Source organism: Triticum urartu, unplaced genomic scaffold (genome assembly GCF_056163025.1).
Source record: "Triticum urartu cultivar PI428250 unplaced genomic scaffold, HENAU_Tu73 scaffold102, whole genome shotgun sequence".
Taxonomy (NCBI): domain Eukaryota; kingdom Viridiplantae; phylum Streptophyta; class Magnoliopsida; order Poales; family Poaceae; genus Triticum; species Triticum urartu.
The window spans coordinates 15,001-32,500 of NW_028259484.1; positions in this window are offsets into that span (position 1 = coordinate 15,001).

Sequence of the window (17,500 nt, forward strand, 5' to 3'; positions counted from 1 at the left end):
GAGTTCAACTCCCGCTCTCAACCCATGAACAATATGAGTCCGAAGCTTCTTTCGTAACTCCCATAATTTCTTCGTAGTGGCTCCGTTCCATGCCTCATTTCATAGGGAAGCCCAAAGTGGCTCTATTTCATTCTATTTCACTTCCTAGCACTTCCTATCATTTAATATCCATCCCTTTGGTCTTATTGACATAAGAGATGTCATTTATAGTCTATCTCTTTCTATATATGGAAAGTCAAGAAATTCTCATCGAAACATCGAGAAATTGTGCATATAGAAAACTCTAAAGAAAGAAAAAAAGGAGACCCATGCCATGATTTTCAAATCTTTTCTATTTAGTAGTCTAAGTTTCTCGATGAGGATAATTAATTCGGTCGTTGTGGTCGGACTCTATTATGGATTTCTGACTACATTCTCCATAGGTCCCTCTTAGATCTTCTTTCTCCAATCTTGGATTAGGGAAGAAGGAGATATTCGCGACTACTGGCGATTTCATTATGGGGCAGCTCATGATCTTCATATCGATCTATTATCCACCTCTGTATCTATTCTTTCTTAGCTAAACAGGTGGAAGATCTATCCAATTTGGTTATATTATATCATGGACTCGAAAAACGGATCTGAATTTGACTGAAATGCACGATCTTCACAGGTATCACTTTTCACGATACCTAAAAGGTGGAATAGCGATTTTCGAACCATTTCCTATAAGAGAATGGTTTCCATTACTTTGAGAAATGGATTCTTATATCAAACTATAGCTATTGCATTAAAGAAGAAAAGAAACTAATAGAAGTCGAAGACGCGGAATGATAGTGAATAGAGAGAAAGATTCTTCTGATTTTCTTGTTTCTATCTACTAGACGCCGTAGAGAATTGAGAATTTTCATGTCTTTCAATTCTCGTACTCGTAATTGGAAAGTTATGGAAGGAGACCCATCATTTTGCAATGAAAACAACATATAAAACTCTGGACAATTTCGAAATCAGGCCAAGCGTCTTAATACATATGCAAAAAAATTCATTATTGGCCCACCATTGATTAGAAGATTTAGCTTGTATGAATCGCTATTGGTTTGATACGAATAATGACAATCGTTTCAGTATGTTAAGGATACAGATGTATCCACAATTCATTTAGAGTTACTTAATAGTCTATTTCTTATACCATATCTCTATCCCGTGAAATTCTCGAGCCAAAAGATGGATGCATATGCTGTGTTTCATTTTGCTAAATGATATCAATTAAATGGTGTATCAATTCCATAAATTGCATATAGCAATAAATAAATCAGCAAAATTCTTTCTAATATTTTAGATAGAAGAAACATTTCTTCTATCTAAAATATTAGAAAGAATGTACCCTTCTATCCAAATCCAATTTGCATCGATAAAATAAATCCAAATTCCAGTAGTAGATGAATAATTGCAAATTTGTGTGTGTACGAGATTAGAATAACTTCAAAATAACTGACATAATTTTGTATTTTTCCTGATCAGAAAAATACATGAAAAAGAAAGGAGGTAGAAAAATTTTTGGATTTATGGTTAAAGAAGAAAAAGAAGAAAACAGGGGTTCTGTTGAATTTCAAGTATTCAGTTTCACCAATAAGATACGGAGACTTGCTTCACATTTGGAATTACACAAAAAAGATTTTTCATCGGAAAGAGGTCTACGAAGACTTTTGGGAAAACGTCGACGTTTGCTGGCTTATTTGGCAAAGAAAAATAGAGTACGTTATAAGAAATTAATCGGTCAGTTGAATATTCGGGAGCAGTAATTTAATCGTTCAAATTTTTTTCTTGTTTTATTATTTTTTTAGTAGTCTTATAGTAGTCTTAGATTTTTCATTTTGATGAGCCTCGCTTTGAGGAATTCATGGAATAATCCATTTTCATGGAATAATGAATTAAGGAAGAAAGGATATGAGTCTACCGCTTACAAGAAAAGATCTCATGATAGTCAATATGGGCCCTCAACACCCATCAATGCATGGTGTTCTTCGACTGATCGTTACTCTCGATGGTGAGGATGTTATTGATTGTGAACCCATATTAGGGTATTTACACAGAGGAATGGAAAAAATCGCGGAAAACCGAACTATTATACAATACTTACCTTATGTAACAAGGATATAGAGAGATTGTAGAAAGGGGATAGGATAGTTATTTTTGCAAGAGACTTGTTGTAAATTCCTTAACTTAAGAAAGAAAAAAGAATAAAAACACAGATACATAACATAAAAAAAAGAATAAATAAGACGAGATTCGACCTCCCCCTACATATTTAATTTCCTCTCCTATACAAAAACTAGCAAGACCCACTCCATTGGTAATTCCATCAATAACACCCTTATCAAAAAACTCCGTGAGTTCGGTTAACCCTCTTATACCGAGGGTAAAGACCCTAGTATAGAAAATATCTATATAACCACGATTATATGACCAACTGTATATATTTTTTTTTACTTGATCTAAAAATTCTTTTTTAGGATTTCCTTTGTAAAAAGAGTTTATTAAATCCAAATTCTGAAAAAAAGAATAAGCGGATCCATAGAAGATATATGCTATGAATAAACCAAAGATAGCTAGACTTACAGAAGAAATTGCATTAGTAATAAATTCATATGAATTTACAAAAGAATTAGAACTTTCCTGGGTAAAGTTTATTGAGGGAGTTAACCACTTTGATAATATGGTTAACTCTGCTATTCCATTACCAATTCCTCCATTATCAAAAGAGATTCCTATGAATCCAATGAACAAAGTGAAAAGTAGTAATATAAGAAGAGGAAATAACATAGTATTTCCCGTTTCATGCGGATAGGCAAAAGTTTTTTTAGCCCCAAAAGACGTAGTAAAGGATCCTATCCTATTTCTTGTATTACCTTGAATTTTTGGTATATTTTGTGAAAAAAAAGAAACTCCACTCTTCGTTGTTGATAAAACGAAATCCCTATTCACTCCTTTGGGTATCCTTTTTCCCCATAAGGATATTGAATACAAGGAACTCTCTTTAGTGCTACTGTAATTTTGAAAATGAACACGCAAATACCCATCAAATGTAAGTAAATATATCCGAAACATATAAAAGGCAGTTAATCCTGCAGTAAAGGAGGCTATTATTCCAAAAAAGGGCGAATACAACCAACTATTACTAAGGATTTCATCTTTGGACCAGAAGCAAGCAAGAGGTGGAATACCACAAAGAGAAAGTGTACCCCATAAAAAAGTAGTTCTTGTGATTGGAATGTATTTTCTTAAACCGCCCATAAGAACCATATTTTGACTTTTATCTGGTGAATATCCAACAAGAGGTTCCATTGAATGAATAACGGATCCGGATCCCAAGAACAATAAAGCTTTTGAATAAGCATGAGTGATCAAATGGAATAAAGCAGCTTGATAAGAACCTATACCTAGAGCTAACATCATATAACCCAATTGAGACATTGTAGAATAGGCTAAGCTTCTTTTAATATCTCTCTGAGCAAGAGCTAAAGTAGCTCCTAAGAATAGTGTTATTGTACCTACTAAAGAAATAAAACTCATTATCAAAGGTAAAGATATGAAAAGAGGAAGAAGTCGAGCTAGAAGAAAAATTCCCGCAGCAACCATAGTTGCTGCGTGTATAAGAGCCGAAATAGGAGTGGGCCCTTCCATAGCATCGGGTAACCATACGTGAAGAGGGAATTGTGCGGATTTCGCAACTGCACCAAGGAATAATAAAAAAGCACACAAAGTAGTAAGTAAAGAGTTAATTCCATTATTAGGAATCCAGTTATTAGCTATTTTGAACAAATCCCTAAACTCTAAACTACCTGTTATCCAAAAAAAACCTAAAATTCCTAATAATAGACCAAAATCCCCTACACGATTAGTTACAAAAGCTTTTTGACAAGCACTCGCTGCGATTGGTCGTGTAAACCAAAAGCCTATCAATAAATAAGAACACATTCCCACGAGTTCCCAAAAAAAATAAATTTGTATCAAATTGGAGCTAGTAACCAATCCCAACATGGAAGTATTGAAAAAACTTATATAAACAAAAAATCTCAAATATCCTTCATCGTGAGACATATAACCATCACTATAAATAAGAACCAGGATTCCTACAGTAGTAATTAGTATTAACATAATAGAAGTAAGTGGGTCAATCAAGTATCCAAATTCTAAAGAAAAATCATTATTGACGGTCCAAGACCATAGATATTGATAGATCGAACTTCCATTTATTTGTTGAATAGACAGTTGAACTGAGAATACCATAGCTATACTTAAGAGTAAAACACTAGGAAAAGCCCATATGCGACGAAGATTTTTTGTTGCTGTCGGAATAAGAATAAGGCCAAATCCCATTGACATAATAACTGGAAGTGGGAGAAGAGGGATTACCCATGCATATTGATATGTATGTTCCATAAGAAAAGAAATTGCAATTTTTACTTCAATTTTTACTTCAATTTTTCTATAAAATTGTTTCCGATTCACCAAACCAATTCTTATCTCTTTCTGAAAGAATAAATAAAAAGAATAAGAAAAAATACTGAAATTCTTAATTTTTCCAAAATTTATCTCATTGAAATAATTAAAAATTAAGAATGGGTTTAGTTGGTTAAATTAAAAAAGTTAATAAAATAACTAGGTAACGAAGTTATTTTATTAACTAAATAAAGATATTTATAAAAATAAAAAAAAAAAAGTGGAATCATTTTACTTTCTATTCATAATTCATTTTTATATTTCTTTAAAACAAAGATGAAACAGCTCTCTTGTTCCATAATTAACTGATTGAGTGAATTCCAATGAAAACCTATGTTTATAAGAAATTATCGAATAGTCCTTACTTCATATAGAACTAAAATTCTAATGACTATAAATTACCTAAGTTTTAGAATGTCTTGTTTAAGAGACTCAGTATTTTTTGTTTTGATTGGAATTCCTTTCCTTTATGGAATACCATTCTGAACTTAATTAACTATTTTCATTTTCCCTTCTTTTTATCCCCCCGTCTTATCTTATATGGGGGATAGGCTTCCATACCATATATCTATATATGGAGTATACTTGATATATAAATAGATATAAATAGATTTAAATGAGAAACCCTTCTATATATTCTATATTATTAAAAAAAAAGTATAAAATATATAAAGAAAAAATGTTAAAAAATTCTTGTTGTCTTATCCGCATTAGACAAAATGAAGTAAAAAATAATTCAAAATTTAAGTATCTTTCAGTATCTAAGTATAAATACTAATAAAAAGAAGAAAGAAGGATTGATTTGCAGCAATAGATGTCTTTCACATACAACTAGAAAAAAGTAATTTCCTTTTTGAATGGCAGTTCCAAAAAAACGTACTTCAATGTCAAAAAAGCGTATTCGTAAAAATATTTGGAAGAAAAAGACTTATTTTTCCATAGTACAATCTTATTCTTTAGTAAAATCAAGATCATTTTCGAGCGGTAATGAGCATCCAAAACCAAAGGGTTTTTCTGGGCAACAAACAAATAATAAGATTTTGGAATAATATGAATTGACTTATCAAAAAAGAATTCCAATTATTTAATAATTTGGATTCTTCTTTGAATGTACTTTTATGTGTCGAATTACTCGGTACAATATTCTTAGAACAAAAAACCCCTCTCTTATCTTATATATACAAGAAAAAAAAAGTTTTGTTTGGTATACTGTGTGCTAAGTATTCTTTTCCTATCAATGAACTTTTCATAATTTTCCTAATAGAATCCTCATATTCTATTAGGAAAATTATGAAAAGTGGAGTATTCTTACAATAGGACTTACAACTTCCACCTATCTTCTCCAAAATCATAAGGTTAGTAAATCTTATTAATAAGAGCATAAAGACTTTCATTCTAGAAATTTTTATTAAAAAATCCAAAAAGCCTTTTCTATTTATCCATTTTATTTTAATTTCATCATTAAATAGAAACCCTTTTGGATTTTTTTCATTGTATTGAAAGAATTTTCAAAATGTAAAGGGGAAATTAATTAGAAAAAATTAGTTCTATAATTGCAAGTTAGAAAAAAGAAGTTCCAACTCTTTCAAGCAGTGTTTGTGTTTCTATTGGGCAAAGCAAGAGTTTATTGTAAAAAAAAAAAATGGAAACGATACTACCAAACGAAGTCTATTTTAATGAAAACTCTAATGTTCCTAAATTTTATGGACTTTCCCAATATCGACGATTCCCAAGATAATAGCTATTATTCTTTTAAGTTACCTATTATTTGAAGTTAGCCGCCATGGTGAAATTGGTAGACACGCTGCTCTTAGGAAGCAGTGCTCAAGCATCTCGGTTCGAATCCGAGTGGCGGCATTCTTGAAAAAGAATACAATAGATTAGAAATCAATTCGAAATTTACAATTTTGTAATGGGACCTTCCCCTTATGCTATTTGCAACTTTAGAACATATACTAACTCATATCTCTTTCTCAACGATTTCAATTGTGATTACGATTCATTTTATAACCTTATTAGTTCGTGAACTTGGAGGATTACGCGATTCGTCAGAAAAAGGAATGATAGTTACTTTTTTCTCTATAACAGGATTCTTAGTTTCTCGTTGGGCTTCCTCGGGACATTTTCCATTAAGTAATTTATATGAGTCATTGATCTTCCTTTCATGGGCCCTGTATATTCTTCATACCATTCCTAAAATACAGAACTCTAAAAATGATTTAAGCACAATAACTACGCCAAGTACTATTTTAACGCAAGGCTTTGCCACATCGGGTCTTTTAACTGAAATGCATCAATCCACGATACTAGTACCTGCTCTACAATCTCAGTGGTTAATGATGCATGTCAGTATGATGTTATTAAGCTATGCAACTCTTTTGTGCGGATCCTTATTATCTGCCGCTATTCTAATCATTAGATTTCGAAATAATTTCCATTTCTTTTCTAAAAAGAAAAAAAATGTTTTAAATAAAACATTTTTCTTTAGTGATATTAAATATTTTTATGCAAAAAGAAGTGCTTTAAAAAGAACCTCTGTCCCTTCATTTCCAAATTATTACAAATATCAATTAACGGAGCGTTTGGATTCTTGGAGTTATCGTGTCATTAGCCTAGGATTTACCCTTTTAACCGTAGGTATTCTTTGTGGAGCAGTATGGGCTAATGAGGCCTGGGGATCCTATTGGAATTGGGATCCTAAGGAAACTTGGGCATTTATTACTTGGACCATATTCGCAATTTATTTACATAGTAGAACAAATCCAAATTGGAAGGGTACGAATTCTGCACTTATAGCTTTGATAGGATTTCTTATAATTTGGATTTGTTATTTTGGTATAAATCTATTAGGAATAGGCTTACATAGTTATGGTTCGTTTACATTAACACCTAAATGATTACATAAAATAAAACCTTCATGAAATGAAGGTTTTTACTTTTATGTTTTATTTGAGAACCCCTTGAACGCCTTATCAAAGGGTTCTCAAAAATTCGAGATAGATCTAATTATACTTTTTTACTTATTTCTGCATTATATACTTTTTTACTTATTTCTGCATTAATAGAGCAGACGAGTAAAAAAAAGCAAACCTATTTAGGATAATAATTGGATAAGAGAGCCTCTACCCTGTCAACGGATAGGGAGAGAACAAAATCTGGATAAATACCAATTCCTATTACTGGTAAAAAGATACAGATTAAAATAAAGAGTTCTCGTGGTCCAGAATCCACAAAATTTGCGTTTGGAACATTAAATAGCTTGTATCCATAGAACATCTGGCGTAACATAGATAATAAATAAATAGGAGTTAATATCATTCCAATTGCCATTACAAAAGTAATTAGTGTTTTTGGCATTAACAGAAATTTTGGACTAGTAATTAGTCCAAAAAATACTACTAATTCTGCGACAAAACCACTCATTCCTGGTAAGGCAAGAGAAGCCATTGAAAAGCTACTAAACATGGTAAAAATTTTAGGCATTGGGATAGATATTCCCCCCAGTTCTTCGAGATAAACAAGACGCATTCTATCAGAAGCGGTTCCTGCCAAGAAAAAAAGTGTAGCACCAATAAATCCATGGGATAATATTTGTAAAATAGCTCCATTGAGTCCAATGTTGGTTATGGAACCAATTCCTATAATTATGAAACCCATGTGAGATACAGAGGAATAAGCTATTCTTTTTTTGAAATTTCGTTGACCAAGAGAAGTTGAAGCTGCATAGATTATTTGGATCGCTCCTATTATTACTAACCAGGGCGAAAATAGATAATGAGCATGAGGTAACAATTCCATGTTGATCCGAATCAATCCATATGCTCCCATCTTTAATAATATTCCCGCTAAAAGCATACATGTACTATAATGTGCTTCCCCATGGGTATCTGGTAACCACGTATGTAGGGGTATAATCGGCAATTTGACAGCATAAGCAATAAGGAAGCCAAAATATAAAAGTATTTCCAAGGTTGCAGGGTATGATTGATTAATTAATCTTTCCAAATCTAATCCTGGTTCGTTGGAACCATATAAGCCCATACCCAGAACTCCGATTAAGAAAAAAATGGAACCGCCTGCAGTATACAAAATAAACTTTGTAGCTGAATATAGACGCCTCTTCCCCCCCCACATGGATAAAAGTAAGTAAACAGGAATTAATTCTAACTCCCACATGATAAAAAAAAGTAAAAGGTCTCGCGAAGAAAATAATCCTATTTGACCACTATACATTGCGAGCATCAGGAAATAGAATAATCGCGAATTCCGTGTAATTGGCCAAGCTGCTAAAGTAGCTAAAGTAGTGATAAATCCTGTCAATAAAATAGATCCTAATGAAAGTCCATCGATTCCCAATCTCCAGTGGAAATCGAAGACATCTATCCATTTATAATCCTCCTTTAATTGGATTAAGGGATCCTCCAGTTGGAAATGATAACAGAACGCATAAGTCATTAGAAGGAATTCTAATAAACAAATAGATATAGTATACCACCTAACGACTTTGTTTCCCTTATGAGGTAAAAAGAAAATTAATGAACCTGCAAATATCGGCAAAACAACAAGTATTGTTAACCAAGGAAAATAACTCATGATAAAGTGATAAAGACAAGATACGTTTTGACCAGAAAAGCCCGTGCTCGATTATTTCGAGCACAGGCTTCTTCGGTAAAGAGGAATCAGACGATTCGAGTGAAGTTTTTTGTAACGTATCAATAAGATAGAGCCATGCTACGTGTTGTTTCAGGCCCTAAATAAACGCGGACACTTAAAAAATCTGTCGGGCAGGCAGATTCACATCTCTTACAACCCACACAATCTTCGGTTCTCGGCGCGGAAGCAATTTGCTTGGCTTTACATCCATCCCAGGGTATCATTTCTAATACATCTGTTGGACAAGCTCGTACACATTGAGTGCATCCTATACATGTATCGTAAATTTTTACGGAATGTGACATTGGATCTATAAATTTTTCTTTTCAACATAAAATTTTTCGATCTGGTAAAAATGAAATTAGTACTATAATGAGTCATATGTATTGTAGACACCAGACGAAGCAATGGTTTATCCAAACTTCAAAAAAAAAAATCTATTTTTTAATCTGTTTGTGAGAAAGCGTGAAGAGAGCCAAGAGACTTTAATTTTGGATTTCAACAATAAATAAGAAATAAGAAAGAATTTTACGAATTGTACAGACGAATTCGAATTAGCCAATAAATTGGCTATCGTCTTTTCAATATAAATTATTGCAATATTCAAATTGCAATATCAATGAATTACAAATACAAAAATTCATTTAAGTGAAAAAGAATACTATGCAATAATCTACTAAAAAAAATGGATATTCTCAAATAATACTAAGAAAATAGTATTGATTTCTATTTATTTTAATATGTGCGCCTTTGTTTAGAGGATTCTATGTCTAATTATTCAAAAGTCTAATTATTCAATAAATTAGATTGATTGATACGAGTGGATTTCCTATTACGATGGATGGAAGAAAGAATGGATAGTCCAATAGCGGCTTCAGCAGCTGCAAGGGCTATAACAAAAATTGCGAAAATATCTCCTTTTAATTGGCGACTATCAAATAGATCAGAAAATGTTACGAGATTTAGATTAATTGAATTCAGTATAAGTTCAAGACATATTAGAGCTCTAACCATGTTTCGGCTTGTGATCAATCCATAGATACCAATCGAAAATAAATAGACACTCAAAAAAAGTACATGCTCAAACATCATTAACTAACTCCTTATCAATCTCGATTCATTTCAATATGAGGGCAAGAATTGAACCGATTCAATTAATTACAATAGAACAATTACACAACAAAAGAAAAAAAAAAAAAAAAAAAAGGAGGTATTTGTTGGCAGTAGATGGATTTTACTAAATCAAAATTGTGATTCTTTAGTTATTTATTTTAGATTTGCAATTCTTATAATTTGTACTTTTTCTAAGTTTTCTTATTGCCGAGCCATAGTAATTGCACCTATTAAAGAAACTAGAAGAATTATGGAAATGAGTTCAAACGGAAGATAAAAATCGGTTGCTAAATGAATTCCAATTTGTTGAACATTATTTATGAGACCCTGTTCTACTATTTGGTTTGATCTTGTAGTCCAAAGAATTCCATACCACGACGTATCTGGGATAGTAGTCATTAGTGAAAAAACAATAGTTATACAAACGAGTGAAGTGAACCCATCTCCAATAGTCCAATAATTCTTATCTTTAGACCATTCTGAGCCATTTACGAACATTACAGCGAATATGATCAAGACATTTATGGCTCCCACATAAATAAGAAGTTGTGCGACAGCTACAAAGTAGGAATTTAATAAAAAATAGAATAAGGATATACAAACAAGAACTAATCCCAGCGAAAAGGCAGAATAAATGGGGTTGGTAAGTAATACTACTCCTAGACCCCCTAGTAGAAGAACAAATCCCCCAAATAGCATAAGAATCTCATGTATTGGTCCAGGTAAATCCATTATGGATAAAAAGAAATTAATAGTATAAAATTTTTCATGAACTGACTAAAACTAAAGGATTCAAGGAAGGAAAAAAGGATTAGGGTATTTTTTTGTGTATAAACTTATAGTTATAAATTATATTATATCACGAAAATCTAGTCTGATTTAAAATAAGAAATAATTTCCAATAAGCAGTAGTTTTTCGTTTTTCTTTATAGTTTAATTTTAAAGTTTAATAAAGAATTATTAGATTTTTATAACAGAAAGACAAAATCAAAGTTTAGTAATCAGTAATCGTTCTTGAATTCGAAGATTTTTCTTTGTTTATTTTACTTTCAGACGAATTCCTAATTGTTTGAATTGTGTAATCTCCCATTATGGAGATTGGTAACCGACTTAAAGCAATTTGATTGTAATTCAATTCATGACGATCATAGGTAGAAAGTTCATATTCTTCAGTCATTGATAAACAGCTTGTTGGACAGTACTCAACACAATTGCCACAAAATATACAAACTCCGAAATCAATACTATAATTAAGCAATTGTTTTCTTTTAATATCCTTTTCAAATCTCCAATCCACAACGGGTAAATCTATCGGACATACGCGAACACATACTTCACAAGCAATACATTTATCAAATTCAAAGTGGATTCGCCCTCGGAAACGCTCTGGTGTAATTGATTTTTCATAAGGGTAGTGAATCGTTATAGGTAAACGATTTGTGTGGGATAAGGTAGTTATGAAACTTTGACCTATGTACCTTGTAGCACGTATTGTTTGTTGACCATAACTCATGAACCCAGTTACCATAGGGAACATATTCATTCTAAATATCTATGAAAAAGATATGTTTCTTTCTCTTGTTTGAGAGAGCTTTTGTGTTGAAAATATTCTTACTATTATTGTATTATCTTATTTATAGTGAAACAAGTTGAGAAGAGGTTGTTAATAAGAGATTGCCCAGGGAAATAGGTAAAAGAAATTTCCATCCAAGATTTAATAACTGATCCATTCTCATCCTCGGTAAAGTCCATCTTATTGTGATAGAAATGAAGAGAAATAAATAAGCTTTAGTTAATGTAATAAATATACCCATTGTCATTTCCAAAATTCCAACTGCTTTATTCATTTGGAAAAAATCAAAAAAGGATATATAGGGAATAGATAAATTCCACCCGCCCAAGTAGAGAACTGTTACAAATAAAGAAGAAACTAATAAATTTAGGTAAGAAACAAGATAAAATAAACCATATTTGATACCGGAATATTCAGTTTGGTAACCTGCTACTAATTCTTCCTCCGCTTCTGGTAAATCAAAGGGTAATCTTTCACATTCTGCCAAAGAAGAAATTAAAAAAACCAGAAAACCTATAGGCTGACGCCAAATATTCCATCCAAAAAAACCGTATTTTGACTGTGCTTCAACTATATCAACTGTACTTGAACTGTTAGATAATCATAGTCGGTGATAACATCACAGTTCCCACCGCTATTTCAAAACCGTACATGAAACCTTAGCTTCATACGGCTTCTCTATGATCAGAAAAAGGAAAGGACTGTTTTGTTCCTAGCCCCGGGGGCGTAGATAGAATTAGATAAAATAAAATAGATTTGAAAGTCCTAAATTAGACCAAAGGAATTCCGTCTGCTAGAATAAGAAAAAGCGCTTCCGAATTGATCTCATCCTTTATAATATAATGAAAATTTTTCTTTGTTCAGTAATAACTTAATCTTGGAATAAAACACTTGTTACTTGTTATAGGAATTCAATTAATAAATGGAAAGAGTTGGGTATTAGTTCATGAGCAATTCTGCATGAATATGGATAGAGGAAGGAAATAATGAAAATTTTTTCTAGTGCACTCCATATCTTTTTTACTATTCTTCTTTCCCCAGGGAGGGGGTATTTAAAAAGAAAAAATGGATAAAGGGTTAATTCGTTCTTGATAGCCATTTCCTTAACAAGTGAATGGGAACATACTCTGGATCGGAATCCGAAGAAAGTACTACTTGATAATTTCTACAAATTGCAAGTCCTTATTATGATTCCTTTTATGGGCAAAAATCTCTAATGTTTTAGATTTTCCATTACTAATCCTTTATGTACTTTAGTGTTCCTAACCCTTCACTAACTTTTGGTGGATTCTTCTTATGGATTATTAAGTTATAGTAATAACTAGGAGTATTCTAGTAATGGAATTCCATATCGTGAATCCTTTATTCTTGGCCGCTTCAAGATATGATGACTAATTAAAAAATATCAACCTTGGGATAAAGAGTTTACACTGCTTATGTTTACTTCCACTTTTTTCTTGTACGTAGGAAATGAGATTTTTTCTTTTTACTACAAATTTATAAGCTGTTTTGTTTCACTCATATAGCTATCTAGTTTAACTTACCAACCCAAATACTAAATAAGAAAAGGAATATAAATAGTTAATGGATTTTATAGGAAAAAGATCTATTTTAACGAATCACACGTAGAGATATTGCTAGCACACAAAAAGTTAATGGTATTTCATAACTAATGGATTGAGCAGCAGCTCGTAGACCGCCTGAAAAAGAATATTTATTATTTGAGCTATATCCTGCCATAAGAAGACCAATAGGAGCTATACTTGAAATGGCAATCCATAAAAAAACACCAATACTAAGATCGGCTAAAACAAAATGATATCCCAAAGGGATAACTAAAAAACTTAATAAAACTGATATGACTGCTATAGAGGGTCCAATGCTAAATAAAGAAATATCTCCTCGGGATGGCAGAATATCTTCTTTAAAAAGTAGCTTAGTCCCATCTGCTATAGCTTGAAGCAGGCCCAGGGGGCCAGCATATTCAGGACCAATACGTTGTTGTATCGACGCAGATATTTCTCTTTCTAACCACACAATTACGAGTACCTCTATTGTTATTCCCAAAAGGAGGGTCAAAATGGGTAGAATCGATATCAGTCCATAGACTTCTTTTAATAATTCCAATTTCGAAAAAGAATTGATAGTTTCTACCTCTACCCTATCTATTATCATTTCAACGATCAACTTCCCCCATAATGATATCTATACTACCTAATATCGTCATGATATCAGCCAATTTCATTTTTTTAACTAGCTGAGGAAGAATTTGCAAATTAATAAACCCGGGTGGACGGATTTTCCATCTCCAGGGGAAAAGGCTATCATCTCCTACTAGATAAATCCCTAATTCACCTTTTGGGGCTTCTACTCTTACATAAAGCTCTTGTCTTGACAATTCAAAATTGGGCGAAGGTTTTTTACCAAGAAATTTATACTCAAAATCATTCCATTCAGAATTATTTTCTTTCTTAAAGCGTCGGACTTCTAAATTTTCATAAGGTCCTCCAGGAATTTTTTCTACAGCTTGTTGAATTATTTTGATGGATTCCCTCATTTCACCAATTCGTACTAAATAGCGAGCTAACGAATCCCCTTCTTTTTGCCATTGGACTTTCCAATCAAATTGGTTGTAAGACTCATAAGGATCTACTTTACGAAGATCCCATTGTATTCCAGAAGCTCGTAACATCGGTCCCGATAAGCCCCAATTTACTGCTTCTTCTCCGCTAATAAAACCTACTCCTTCAACTCGCTCTAAAAAAATTGGATTCTGTGTAATAAGTTGTTGATATTCAACAACTCCGCGTAAAAAATAATCACAGAAATCTAAACATTTATCGATCCATCCATAAGGTAGATCGGCGGCTACTCCTCCGATGCGAAAGTAATTGTGCATCATTCGCATACCTGTAGCAGCTTCAAATAGATCATATATTAATTCTCTCTCTCTAAAAATATAGAAAAAAGGAGTCTGTGCGCCGAGATCCGCCATAAAAGGTCCAAGCCATAGCAAGTGAGAAGCTATCCGGCTTAATTCTAACATAATTACCCTAATATAGCTGGCTCTTTGTGGTATTTGAATATTCTCCAAGAATTCTGGTGCATTTACTGTTATTGCTTCTGTAAACATAGTAGCTAAATAATCCCACCTTGTTACATAAGGTAAGTATTGTATAATAGTTCGGTTTTCCGCGATTTTTTCCATTCCTCTGTGTAAATACCCTAATATGGGTTCACAATCAATAACATCCTCACCATCGAGAGTAACGATCAGTCGAAGAACACCATGCATTGATGGGTGTTGAGGGCCCATATTGACTATCATGAGATCTTTTCTTGTAAGCGGTAGACTCATATCCTTTCTTCCTTAATTCATTATTCCATGAAAATGGATTATTCCATGAATTCCTCAAAGCGAGGCTCATCAAAATGAAAAATCTAAGACTACTATAAGACTACTAAAAAAATAATAAAACAAGAAAAAAATTTGAACGATTAAATTACTGCTCCCGAATATTCAACTGACCGATTAATTTCTTATAACGTACTCTATTTTTCTTTGCCAAATAAGCCAGCAAACGTCGACGTTTTCCCAAAAGTCTTCGTAGACCTCTTTCCGATGAAAAATCTTTTTTGTGTAATTCCAAATGTGAAGCAAGTCTCCGTATCTTATTGGTGAAACTGAATACTTGAAATTCAACAGAACCCCTGTTTTCTTCTTTTTCTTCTTTAACCATAAATCCAAAAATTTTTCTACCTCCTTTCTTTTTCATGTATTTTTCTGATCAGGAAAAATACAAAATTATGTCAGTTATTTTGAAGTTATTCTAATCTCGTACACACACAAATTTGCAATTATTCATCTACTACTGGAATTTGGATTTATTTTATCGATGCAAATTGGATTTGGATAGAAGGGTACATTCTTTCTAATATTTTAGATAGAAGAAATGTTTCTTCTATCTAAAATATTAGAAAGAATTTTGCTGATTTATTTATTGCTATATGCAATTTATGGAATTGATACACCATTTAATTGATATCATTTAGCAAAATGAAACACAGCATATGCATCCATCTTTTGGCTCGAGAATTTCACGGGATAGAGATATGGTATAAGAAATAGACTATTAAGTAACTCTAAATGAATTGTGGATACATCTGTATCCTTAACATACTGAAACGATTGTCATTATTCGTATCAAACCAATAGCGATTCATACAAGCTAAATCTTCTAATCAATGGTGGGCCAATAATGAATTTTTTTGCATATGTATTAAGACGCTTGGCCTGATTTCGAAATTGTCCAGAGTTTTATATGTTGTTTTCATTGCAAAATGATGGGTCTCCTTCCATAACTTTCCAATTACGAGTACGAGAATTGAAAGACATGAAAATTCTCAATTCTCTACGGCGTCTAGTAGATAGAAACAAGAAAATCAGAAGAATCTTTCTCTCTATTCACTATCATTCCGCGTCTTCGACTTCTATTAGTTTCTTTTCTTCTTTAATGCAATAGCTATAGTTTGATATAAGAATCCATTTCTCAAAGTAATGGAAACCATTCTCTTATAGGAAATGGTTCGAAAATCGCTATTCCACCTTTTAGGTATCGTGAAAAGTGATACCTGTGAAGATCGTGCATTTCAGTCAAATTCAGATCCGTTTTTCGAGTCCATGATATAATATAACCAAATTGGATAGATCTTCCACCTGTTTAGCTAAGAAAGAATAGATACAGAGGTGGATAATAGATCGATATGAAGATCATGAGCTGCCCCATAATGAAATCGCCAGTAGTCGCGAATATCTCCTTCTTCCCTAATCCAAGATTGGAGAAAGAAGATCTAAGAGGGACCTATGGAGAATGTAGTCAGAAATCCATAATAGAGTCCGACCACAACGACCGAATTAATTATCCTCATCGAGAAACTTAGACTACTAAATAGAAAAGATTTGAAAATCATGGCATGGGTCTCCTTTTTTTCTTTCTTTAGAGTTTTCTATATGCACAATTTCTCGATGTTTCGATGAGAATTTCTTGACTTTCCATATATAGAAAGAGATAGACTATAAATGACATCTCTTATGTCAATAAGACCAAAGGGATGGATATTAAATGATAGGAAGTGCTAGGAAGTGAAATAGAATGAAATAGAGCCACTTTGGGCTTCCCTATGAAATGAGGCATGGAACGGAGCCACTACGAAGAAATTATGGGAGTTACGAAAGAAGCTTCGGACTCATATTGTTCATGGGTTGAGAGCGGGAGTTGAACTCTAGGAGGTCGAATCCCCCCTTGTTCCTCAGTAGCTCAGTGGTAGAGCGGTCGGCTGTTAACTGACTGGTCGTAGGTTCGAATCCTACTTGGGGAGATTTTATTCATTCTTTAATGTAAGAATTTTAATGTAAGAATAAAGAATTGAATTAAAGGGCTTGCTTTGACCCTTAGGAGTAGGTAACCCGTTCGCTATCCTTGTTTCTATTTCTATTGCATTCTATCTCATCGTATCACATTCTGTTCTACGATTCCACTTCGACAAAAGGAAAGAGCATACCTAAGTTCAATAGCTTTACGTCCGCTATCCCGATCATGATTTTCCTACCCTCAGGGGGAAAGTAAAGGCCCTTCCCCCTTTGGAAGGCTGTGGGCGAGGAGGGATTCGAACCCCCGA